Raw genomic sequence first — 11,881 nt, 5'->3', positions numbered from 1 at the left:
GCTGTGGGCAGGGTCGGGATGCCCAGGGTTGTGCTGGGGGCGGGGCCGTGGGCGGGGCCGGAGGCTGTGCGCAGGGCCGTGATTCGGGCAGGGGGCGGTGGGTTGCGCCCGGGGCCGAGCCGTGGGGAGGGCTGGAGGCTGTGGGCAGTGTCGTGACGCCCAGGGTTGTGCTTGGGGCGGGGCCGGAGGCTGTGGGCAGAGTCGTGACGCCCAGGGTTGGGCTCGGGGCGGGGCCGTGGGCGGGGCCGGAGGCTGTAGGCAGGGTCGTGACGCCCAGGGTTGTGCTCGGGGAGGGGCCGTGGGCGGGGCCGGAGGCTGTAGGCAGGGTCGTGACGCCCAGGGTTGTGCTCGGGGAGGGGCCGTGGGCGGGGCCGGAGGCTGTGGGCAGGGCCGTGATTCGGGCGGGGGTGTGGTTGTGCCCGGGGCCGAACCGTGGGCAGGGCTGGAGGCTGTGGGCAGGGTCGGGATGCCCAGCGTTGTGCTCGGGGCGGGGCCGTGGGAGGGGCCGCAGGCTGTGGGCAGGGCCGTGATTCGGGCGGGGGTGGGGGGGTGGGGGAAGGGTTGTGCCCGGGGCCGAGCCGTGGGCAGGGCTGCAGGCTGTGGGCAGTGTCGTGAGGCCAGGGGTTGTCCTCGGGGCGGGGCGGCGGGCGGGGCCGGAGGCTGTAGGCAGGGTCGTGACGCCCAGGGTTGTGCTCGGGGTGGGGCCGTGGGCGGGGCCAGGGGCGGGGCCTAGGGACTCCAGCCCGGAGCTCTCGTCCTTCCCACCCTCGCCCGCGGTTAGGGGGGCCCTATGGCTGGGGGCGGCCTGCCTCCCGCTGTGACCAGCAGATGGTGCCAGAGGCCGGCCGATGTCGAGGCCTCCTCTGACTCGGAGACCAGCTGGCTGGGGGCCGAGTGTGCAGGGCTTCCAGTGTCTCTCCGGGTCTGGGCCTAGCAGGGGAGAGATGGGACACGGCCTAAGGAGAGGAGTGGGCACAGCTACTGGGCAGCCCCTGCCTGGGGACCCGGCGGTGCGGACATGAGACCCTGGCTCTGACACCTCCAGACTGCCAGCAGGGGCGGCAGTTCCCCTGGGGGAGGGTAGACTGGGGTCTGCGCCCTCCCAGAAACCCCAGGGGAGGGGAAGCGGGTCCGGAGTTTCCTGTGGCTGTGCCTTCCGCTCCGCCTTCCAAGCTGTCCCTTCAAGGGCCTGGTGGGAGTGGGCAGGATCGAGGTGTGGGGAGGAAGGGGAGAGGTGGGGCATCACCCACAGCAGGGGGTCCAGGGCAGACGGAGGGAACTGTGTCAGGTGGGGGGTTTGACCCTTGTGTCTCTGCCTCTGCCCCGCTTCACAGTGCCATCACCCCCCCTTCCCCCTGCAGCAATGGTGAGAGCCTCTAATTTGTCCTTGAGGCCTTCATTTGCTTTTCAGCCAATTATCACCACCTTAGCTTAATATTCTGACTGCACAGGGAGGGGAGGTCTGCATAGCTTTGAACACTTCCTGTGGACACGGAGCCCCCCTCCAACCTTGGCTCCTGCATCTTGGCCCACCCCCACCCCTCAAACGCCTGCTGCGAAGCAGTAAGGGGTCAAGGCCGAGTCCCAGGGAGAGCTGGCTGCTGACTCTGGAGGCCCTCTTCGTCCTGCCCTGTCCAGCCGGAGCCTGGAGGGTAGTTCACAGGCCTGCCTGGGAGCCCCACTCTGGCTGCAGGCTACTCCTCGTGGCAGAAACCCTGACCACCACCACTGCCCCCCCCAATCCATCAGGGTTCCCCGGAGAATTCTGGGAGAACTGACTGCAGGTCAGGATCTGCAGGATCCTCAGGATCAGAGGAGCCCTCCCAATACCTACTGAGGCCAGGAGTCAACACCCAGTGACTCCAGCACCAGCCCAGGGCTTGGCTCTTGCCGGGTCGATAACAGAGCTGGCCTGGCACTCAGAGTGAGGACATCTCAGGTATCCCCTCCTCCTGGGGGCATCCTTCGAGCCATTCCCCAGGGAGTCCAGCAGCCTGGCTGATGGGGGAGGGTGGGCACAGCCCCTCCCCGGGGCTTTATCTCTACTGGGAGGCGGGCTAGTTTCCCCAACCCCAGGCGCTGCCCCACAGGGAGCAGCCCTAAGCCCTAAGGAGAAGCTTGCCGAGGAGCAGCCCAGCCCAGGGGTCGCTGTAGCCGGCGACTGCACTCTGGTCCTCAGAGACTGGTGGGGGGCATTAAACTATGTCCCCAGAAGATCCGTCTAAGTCCTCTCCCCTGTAACTGAGAGTACATAAGCTCTTTGGAGATGCTTTCAAGGTGAATCAGGGTCATCTTGGATCAGGGGGGGCCCTGAACCCGTAACTAGCGCTCCCATAGGAAGACAGAGCCCTGGACACAGACACACAGAGAGGGGGTCCCTACAGGGAGAGCAGGCACGAGCCTAGTCCTACCGTGTCTTCTGGTGAAGCTCGGTGGGGGAGCCACCCAGCCGATGCTCCCCACCCCCCACTCCAGCCACCAGGGGCATACCAGGCAGCTGGGGCCTCTGGTCACTTCTTGGGCTCCTGGTGAATCTGGGCAAACATTGGCCACCCCTGGAGAGGCTGCAGCCTCGGTGCGTGGCTCTGGTGGGTGACTCGGGCCTGGCGGGGCCCAGAGCCGGTTCCCGAGCCACCCCAAATCGCTGGCTGCAGGCATCTGCTCCTGTCGGCCTGGTGTTCTCCCACCGCTGGTGCCTTCCGGGCTCCGGGCCCAGGTCACCCATCGCCAGGCCTGGAGATGGGGGCTGAGGGAACGAGGTCATGTGCCCTGGGGGGGTCCCGGGTCTCTGCGAGGCGAGCCTGAGTCACGACATAGCATGCTCGTGGGATGTAATTCGATGCAGCGCTTTCTTGAGGTGGAAATTCCTCCTTCGCCCAGAAACCTGAGGCTCTTAAAGCCCCCAACCACTTAGATGGGACCCACCCACAGCACGAGGCTCGTCTCCTTTACTTAAAACCACCTGCCGGTAGACGTTAGCCACAATCACAAACACCTTTCCAGCGACATACGTACCAGCGTGTGACTGAGTAACCAAGAAATGGAGCCTCGCCGAGTGGACCCAGAAAACTAACCACCGCAGCCTGTATCGTTATTGTTAATTCTCATTATGTTTATTTTTTCCCCTTTATAGATGGAAGCAGGGGCTTGGAGGTGGCTGCTGTCCTGGTCAGGGCTAAGCCGGGGCCGCCCAGCTGCACCCATCCATGGGCCTTCCTGAGACCAGGTTGCTGGGCAGTGATGTGTTGCCCACAGAGATACACCCACTGGCCCAGACCATCAGGCCAGCACGTCCGGGGTGGGGGTGGTGGGGCCAGCATGTCTGGCAGGGAACAGCATGTCCTGGAGGGACCAGCACATCCAGGGAGGGTAGCATGTCCGGCGGGGGGGAGGCCAGCACATCCGGGGGGCATAGCACATCCAAGGGGGATAGCATGTCCAGCGGGGGCGGGGGCAGCACGTCCAGGGGGGACAGCATGTTTGGGGGGCCAGCTGGCCCGGAGGGGTGGCCGGCACCCTGGGGTCAGGGCAGCTGCCAGGGCAGTTCGAGGCCCCAGGGCACTGGGGGGCTCCCGGTGGCCGTACTTGGCCCATGCCCTGCATATCTGTCATTTGCTGCCGACGTGTGTGAGCCGGGCAATGCATGTAAAAAGCTTTTGTCTTGAGAAAAATCAGAAGCGTTTTTGCTGGGCCTGTGTTCCCAAAGGGCAGCCATGGGCTGGAGCTCAGGGACCCCCACTTAGCGGGGTGCAGACAGCCCAGCCCCAGGCCTCTGCTGCCTGGATGTGGAGGAGAGCCAGGCCCCAAGCTTTGCCACCAAGGTGAGGCAGTGCTCGGGTCTGTGTTTCCATGCTGACTTCTTAATGACCTGTTCTCTAATGAGGAATTCTGTCTCCAGATGCCGTTTGACTCTCAGACGTAAATGGGATGAAATAAGGGAATGAGTCACTGAATTCTGACATCTTAGAAAAGATCGCATTCCGTTGGCATCGGATGAGCAAATTGGGCTTTTTTATTGATGGAAAAGTTCACTGGTGTGAACAAATCAGAGGAGAGGTGTTCCTTTTGATTCGCCTCTGAGTGGGAAATCAAGTGACTTGAATGGGCCTCGAGTGTGTCAACATCAAAACCCAAGGATTGTGGAAACTGAAAATGTCCTGTGGCCACAGCGTGTGTGCCAGGGGCATGGGGACAGGATGAGGCAGTGCCCCTCAGCAGGCAACCCTTCCTTCTACCTGGGAGCTGAGGCCACGGGGCACAAGGCAGGCAGTCAGGACGGGAGACCAGAGCCCAGGGAAGGTACAGGGGATTAGCCCGCATGAGGAGTGCCAGGCCAACGGGCAGAGAAGGAGGGAGGGAGGGTTGAGCCTGGTTTCCTGCCCTGGGGCCATCTTACCACCTTATCACAAACTGGTGGCTCAGGGAACAGAAATCCAGCCGCTCACAGTCTGGAGACCCAAAGTCAGAGATCCAGGGGGGCAGGGCCAAGCCCCTCACCCCGAGGGGCTCAGGGGGAGGCTCCCTCCTGCCTCTTCCAGCTTCTAGGGGCTCCAGGCTCCGCCTCCATTTTCATGTGGCTTCCCTCTGTGTCTGTGTCTCTCCTCTTCTTCTAAGGACACTTGTCATTGGATCCAGGGCACTTATAATGCAGGATGGCCTCGTCTCCAAATATGTCCCTAATTACATATACAGAGACCCTATTTACAAATAAGGTCACATTGTGAGGTTCTGAGTGGACATGAATTTGGGGGGAAACTTTAACAACAGAACTCTGAGGAGCAGGGCTTCCTGGAGGAGGTGGCCGGGGTCTACCAGCCAGAGCGTTGACATATTTGCCCTCTGGGTACCAGGCCTGCCATCTTTGGGCAAGACCCCTGCGGCCATTTGACACTAGCTGAGACCTTGGAGTAGACCTGCCCGGTGCCAGGCCGGGGTAAGGGTGACAGGGGCCCAGGACAGCCTGGAGACGTTGTAGTTCCGAGGGGTGGCCCCCTGGCAGGCATGGGCCAAGGGGACAGGGAGGGCACTGTTCGAGTACTGCCCGCCCGCAGAAAGGCAGGGGTCTGGGAGCAACCACGACATCCTTCGGCAGGTGACGGGTACATTAACTGTGGTCGATCCCCACAATGAAATAGTGTTCAGCTAAAAAGAAATGCTCCATCAAGCCACGGGAAGCCACGCAGAAAGCTCAAATGCGTGTTACCAAGTGAAAGACGCCGGCGAGAAAAGCCTACACTGTAGGGGTCCAACTACATGACATTCTGGAAAAGGCAGAACTGTGTTAAAAAAAACAAAACGCAGTTATCGGGGGCTGGGGGAGAGGAGAGGCTGAATAGGCAGGACAGTGACACTACTCTGTGTCACTGCAATGGTAGAAACCGGTCATCGTCCATTCATCCAAACCCACAGTGTCCAACACCAAAAATGGGTGTCAGTTCATGATAACGTGTCAACAGGGGCGCCTGGACAGCTCAGTCGGCCAAGCGTCCCGACTTCGGCTCGGGTCATGATCTTGTGGTCACGAGTTCGAGCCCCGCATCGGGCTCTGGGCTGACAGCTTGCTTCGGACTCTGTGTCTCCCTCGCTCTCTGCCCCTCCCCCGCTCTCAAAAACGAACATTAAAAACGTAAAAAATAATGGGTCAATGTTATCATTGTAATGTCCATCGTAACGAATGTATCACAACAATGCGAGACTTCATATAGAAGAAATTCGGTGTGTGGGGGGACAGAGGTATAGGGGAACAGTGTTCCATTTTCTGTAACCCTAAACCTGCCCTAAAATATAAAGTCCATATTAACATACACTATTTAAAAAAAAAAAAAATGACGAGGGGCTGGTTCCCGGCTCGGGCTGGCCCGGGAGGTGTGGCTGTAGGGGTCCCACCTGCAGGGTTCCATCCGGGCATCCGGTCCCCTCCAGGCCTTGCCCTCTCCGGGGCCCCTCCCAAGGGCCAAGGCCAGCTGATTGTCATCCCTGCCTGAGATCCAGAACTTACAGCTCATCTGGCTGTCTCCCGGGCTGAATATGTCACTGCTGCCTCCAGGAGGCTCCACGCGTGGCCTCAAGGACAGGGTAGGGACCGAGGCCACTGCAGGGGGAGGCGCCGCTCCCACTTCTCCCCCAAGGGGCTCTGAGTGGGGACGGAGACCAACCGCAGCCCCTCGCAGAGAAGGGGCGGGTCGTCCCCGCTCCAGACGCCGGCCGGCCATCCTGCCTGTCCCAGACACAGGGCTGACGTCTCCCCGGGGTCCGGTCAAAGCCGCCGTCCGGTCGTGGGGTCGTTACTTGGTTACTTAATGTTGCTGAACAAGGAGGAGTTAACGACCCTAATTGCGAGCACTCACTGATGAGTGGCATCACCTGGCCGGCCCCCGTGTCCTCCGTGGGCGGCACACACCCGTGGCTCTGTCGTTACCGCGTGGCTGGCCTGCACCTGTTCCCGTTGGCTGTCGGGGGAGGGACCCGGCGTGCACGAGGCTGCCGTCTGGGCTGGTTGTTTCGTCAGAGCTCTCTTATCGTGTGTGGCTGAACGCAGTCCCCAGCCGGCCGCCCCCCAGCCCGTACCCTGGCGACCTTGCCCTCCAGCCGTCTCCTCGGGGCATTTCCTGTTCCCGGAGCCTGGGGGCTCAGCCTGGGGACACCAGCCCAAACCCAGCAACCCACTCCGGGGGCCTTAAGACCCACCCTGACCCTAGGGCAGGCTGCCCTATGTTGGGGGGAAGAGCCACCGCTCGCCCTGCCGCGGGCGATGTTCTGGAGCCGTGGCACCCCTTGGCCTCTTCCCCAGATGGGGTGTGCTGTCCGTCCCTCTCCTCGTTGCCTGGTCACCCGCGCTCCAGCTCCCTGCACCCCCTTGGCCCGTCTGCAGAGAAGGCTGTGGCCTTTGCCACCGGGCAGGGCTGGGCGCTGGCTCTGCCTGGTACCCCGGTGCTCTCAGGAAAAGGGGGAACGTCTCTGTTCATTGTCTGTGCCCAGGACAGCCGTGTTTGGACGCTTGTCCCCAAAGACCCGTCGGTGAGCGGGGCCACGATAATCCCCGCTTCGTGTCGTGGCTAATCTTGGAAGCTCACCGCCTTCCTCCTCCCTCTCGTGGCCGCCTTCCCTCCCCGCCGCCGAGTCAGCGCCCACGGCTGTACCTAATGCCACACAGCCCGGTGCCAGGCCTGGCCCTGCCCCAGGACCTTGTGTCATGCACACAGGTGGCCCCGGAACGGCCACATCATCCGCAAGATGGGCCTTAGCCGCCTGCCCCACCCTGCCTGGGCTGAGCCCACATCCCAGGGAAGCCTTGGCCCGGCCACCCTGCACAGCTTGGCGGGGGGAGGCGGGGCGGGGACCAGTCCGGCCTTCTGGGGAGTCTTTGGCAGGAGTGGGGCCGCTGGGTCACCCTGAGAGGCTCCTCCCCGGAGCTCATCATCTGGGGACCCATCATCTAAGGCGAGGAGGGTCCCAGCTGGGCCACGCCGGGTGCAGACGGATCCCCACCTGGTGTCTGGCCCCTCTCTCTTCATTCACAGGCCCTGGCATGTGCCCTGCGTCTGGGGAGTCTGGCCAAGGGGCTCCGACCATCTTGCCTCCGGGGTGCCTGGGGCGGGCCTGGGGCCTCACCCGTAAACGCAGCCGCCTCCTGAGGGAAGAGCTGTCTTGGTGGGGAGGGGGGGCCAAGGGGGGTCCCGGAAATGCCCTGGGGGTGCAGGGGGCTTCTCTGCCGCGCAGGGTGCCAAGTCACCCCAGGGCCTCATCTTTCTCTTCCCCTGCGCTGACCGGGCTGGTGGCCCTTCACCCGGGGCTGGGTCTCTGCTCCCCGCTCTACACCCACGACAGCGTCATGCCCAATTAGCGCCCACGGGGCGAAGCCTGCCATTCTGAGGGCTGGGGCGGCCCGGGAAGCTGCATTGTGGGTGCATCGCCACAGAGCGCCCACTGAAGCCCGAGGCCACGGCCAGGAAGGGCCCAACCTCAGGCCCCTGCAGAAAGCCCAGGGCCTCCCATGAGCCCACAGCCGCGTCCGCCGGGTGGGGGGCAGAGACAATCCCTCACCAACACTCACAACAACCTCTGTAACCAGGACAAACATCACCGAGGGGATGCGGTCTGGGACCACCAGGTGGCAGAGTGGCGAAGAACCAGTGTGCAGCAGCCAGGAGGGCTTCCTGGAGGAAGGGGCACTGGAACAGACAGGCTAATTACCCGGAGAAAAGGAGACGGGCTGTGCTGGGCAGGGATACAGCTAGGAAAAAGATTGGGGGGTGGATACAGCGTGGCCTCAACGAGTAGAGGGGGGCCAGCTTGGCCCGAGGACAGTGAATGCCTCACACCCACCTCCCCAGGGCCTACCCCGGCTCGGGGACTTTCCTGGGGACACAGACAGGGGCCCCCAGGGTGTTTCCAGGTGAACCGGAGTCAGCCTCCGTGGCTTTTGAATAATCACTAGGAGCCTCAGCACCGGTGGGGGCCGGAGTGGCTGGGACGGTCAGGGAGGTGCGCTCGTGTCCTGGGGGGGGACAGGCCTCAGCCTTTAGAAAGGGGAAGGGCGCAGGCCACGGCAGAGCTCGCCGCTAGGATGGGGGTCCCTACTCAAGGGGTCTGGGGGCCGTCCCTGGGGAGACCACTGGGCCGTTGTCCTGTTGCCATGGCTCCCAGCCGCCACTAATCCTCAGCCTTCTCTTTGGTGCTGGCCTGACCTCTGCAGAGTGTACCCAGATGTCCCCACACTTGCTGCTCCTGGGGACTCATGCCAGGAGCATGGGGCAACGGGGAGGGGGAAGGCGGACGGGCCACCTCTCTGGACACCTCCTTTCCCATCGGAGCCCCCGGCAGCAGCCAGGTGAGGCCACCCAGGTGGGAGGGTGTCACAGGGGTCCCAGCCTGATGCTGGGCTGTAACCAAGCACCCACCCACCCACAAGGCTGTGTCCCCCTTGTGTGCCAGGTGCTGACTCCCACAGGGGACACTGAGCCCTTGGGACACTGAGATCGAGGAAGCTGCTTGGGGAACCCCGGAACTTTGGGGGCCTCTGGCCAGCAGGAGCTGGATGGATACAGCCCATGGCTAAGGTGTGAACCACAAGGGGGTCAAAAGAGGCTGAAGGAAGGGGCGAGGCAGATGGGGGTGGTGGGGAAGGAGTCTGGGGGGCTTGGAGAGGTTCTCGGGGGATCCGCATAGAGAAGCCACAGCTGTGGACTGGGCAAGGCATGGCCAGGGATCTCCAGAGAGGGTGGAAAGGCCAGGGTTCACACGGGGCAGATTCGGGTCGGGGGGGGGGGCCCAGGACCCGGCCTCCGATGGCACTGTCCACCCAGAGCCCGGCCCCGGCCCGAGGCGTGGCAGGTCCCAGAACGAAGCCCAGGGATTGTGCAGACAACAGGCCCTGCGTGGGGCAAGAAGGCATGAGCCCTAACAGCCAGAGCTCACGGGACATGGGCCATAACCTTACCCCAGGGCACTGTCACCTCCTCCATGGGCTGTGACCCGGAGACACCCCAGCTCTGTGCCTGTGGAGGACAGAGCTGACCATTCAGGCTGTAGTGGCCCCTGACTATGTCCTCAAGACACAGACCCAGAGGTCCCCACCGTGCTCAGACCCCCAGCACCTCCCTTCGGGTCACTCTCACTGTCAGATCACGCCCCTTGCGGTGGCCCGGCCCTACTATTTGGGCCCCTTTCCCGCCACTGGTCCCATTGTCACCCGTCCAGTCACAAGAACATGCCAAGTTACTCCTGCCGCAGAGCCTTTGCATCTGCTGTTCCCTCTGTCTAGTCTGTTCCTGGCCTCGCTGGAGTCAGCTGTCTCCTTATAGAGCCTGTCCCAGCCTTTCTGTCCCCACGACTGTCTCTTCCTCGGCACCGGCTTCTTTCCACACAGTACTTACAATGATTTAAAAGCACCCACGTTAAATACCTCTCCGTGCCACTCTGGCGCTCACGGAATAGGCCCCTCCTGTTTTGTCCAGAGCGAATCTGCATCGTCCGGCGCAGGCCGGCCGGGGAGCGCCGAGAACTACGCGTTTTCCACCCGATCGATTCCAGAGGGTTTGCGCGCACCCGCGGAGCTCGCGACAGGCCACACACAGGTGCTCGTGTGGCCCGCCTTCCCGGCTGGCCAGCCAAGGAGGACACACGGCCTGGCCCTAGCTCAGCCCGCCCACGGTCCAGGGGGACATCCGAACCGCAGGCTCGGTGCAGCCATCGGGCCCTCCCGAGGGGCCGGGACCCCTTGACCTCCTGCGGCTACGGCTCCCTGGGGGACATCGGAAAGACAGCAGCCTCCTAGCGGGGCCGGTGGGGACTGTGGGGGAGGGAACAGTTTCCTCTCCGGGGCTCCGTGTTTCCTAGGCAGGGCGTGTCCAGCTTTACCCAGCAGGGGTGAGGTCTGTGCGGCCCCCTTGGGCAGCTGAAGGACTGCAAGGACCCGGCCTGGGGCGGGGGGCGGGGGCTGGGCCACCTTTTGAACCAGGGGTCTGGGTCTGGCTGGGGAGGGGCTACTGTATGCCCCAGGGAGCAGCCCAGCGCCCCCCACGTGGAGCCTGCATGGAGACAGGCACGTGCCCCAAGCTGGACCCCCTGGTTCCACAAGTGCCTTTTCTCGATTGGAAACATAACCCACACTTCTTGTACCAAATGAAACGTCTCAGAAAAGCATAAAGAAGAAAGTACCTTGGGGCGCCTGGGCGGCTCAGTCGGCTCGACGTCCGACTGTTGATCTTGACCTGGTCACGGTCTCACGGTCCTGAGATCCAGCCCCACGCTGGGCTCTGCACGGGGTGTGGAGCCTGCTGAAGACTCTCTCTCTCTCTCTCTCTCTCTCTCTGTCTCCCTCTCCCTCTACCGTCGTCCTTCTCTCTCTCTCTCAAAGAAGGAGAAGGAGAAACAGAAGGAGGAGGGGTAAGGGGCAGAGGGAACAGGAGAAGAGGGGGAGGAGGGGAGGGAGGAGGAGGGAGAGGAGGGGAGGAGGAGAAGGGTAGGGGGAGGAGGGAAGGGGAGGAGGAGGAGAGGGGTAGAGGGAGGGGGAGGGGGAGAAGGAGGGGGAAGAGGGTAGGGGGAGGAGGAAGGGGAGGAGGGGGAGGAGGAGAGGGAGGAGGGGGGAGGAGAGAGGAGGAGAAGGGTAGGAGAGGAGGGGGTAGAGGGAGGGGGAGGGGAAGAAGGAGGGGGAGGAGGAGGGGGAGGAAAGAAAATACAGGGTAACTTGCTGCGGTCCCCACCTATCGGCACGCGGTATGTCAAGGGCGAGGATCCGGGCGTCTTAGGGGTTCCGCCATCTGGAGGCACCTCAGTCCTTCCAGCCAGTGGCTACCCCCCCCTCCCCCATAAGTCCAGGGTAAGGACTCTGGAGGCTGCTCCTTGGTGTGGGGAATGGACACCCCCCCAGCGCCCCGTGCCCAGCAGAGCACGGCGCCCAACACTGCCGGTTACAATCGGCTCAAACGGGGGCCCCGACCGCCCCCCCCAACCCAGCCCCGCAGCCGCCGCGCCTGGAACCTTGCCAGAATGCAGCTTCCCAGGCCCGCAGCCCTGCCGAGTCCCAGAGCGCAGGTGTGAGACCCTGCACCTGTGTTTGGATCAGGCGGCTGTGATCCCGGCCAAGGGGACAGCCTCCAGAATGAACGGGGATCCCCAAACCGCTCGGCCAGCTGGGCCCCGCGCCCGGGGTTAGTGGCCTCCGCCGCCAGACCCAGGCGTCCAGCTTCTCCGAGTGAGGACGGCTTCCGATCCGTCGACTTTGAGGAGCGCGCTGCGGCGGGGAGGGGGGACCCCCGGGCTGGGCTTTCCTGCCAGAGCGGATGTGAGAGACTGAGGCGGGGGCGTCGCCGTTCTGGGGCCCGACCGGGCCGGTGCGGCAGACGGCCTGGAGGGGAGGTGGGGGGGGGGGACCGCGGGG

General features: G+C 63.5%; 2 long non-coding RNA genes across 2 annotated transcripts; both read right to left on the bottom strand.

The window, feature by feature from the left end:
• Positions 1–3,994: 3,994 nt before the first annotated feature.
• Positions 3,995–6,006, bottom strand: LOC123589062. The gene is made up of 2 exons (XR_006708149.1): positions 4,397–6,006; positions 3,995–4,076 (listed from the first exon to the last, which is right to left on the bottom strand). It is a non-coding gene; the product is annotated as an uncharacterized LOC123589062 (long non-coding RNA).
• Positions 6,007–6,573: 567 nt separating this feature from the next.
• Positions 6,574–11,860, bottom strand: LOC123589061. The gene is made up of 2 exons (XR_006708148.1): positions 11,552–11,860; positions 6,574–10,757 (listed from the first exon to the last, which is right to left on the bottom strand). It is a non-coding gene; the product is annotated as an uncharacterized LOC123589061 (long non-coding RNA).
• Positions 11,861–11,881: the final 21 nt, after the last annotated feature.

Source organism: Leopardus geoffroyi, chromosome E3, assembly GCF_018350155.1.
Source record: "Leopardus geoffroyi isolate Oge1 chromosome E3, O.geoffroyi_Oge1_pat1.0, whole genome shotgun sequence".
Lineage (NCBI taxonomy): Eukaryota > Metazoa > Chordata > Mammalia > Carnivora > Felidae > Leopardus > Leopardus geoffroyi.
Note: the sequence above shows the minus strand (reverse complement) of the source record. Positions and strands in the feature narration are given on the sequence as shown.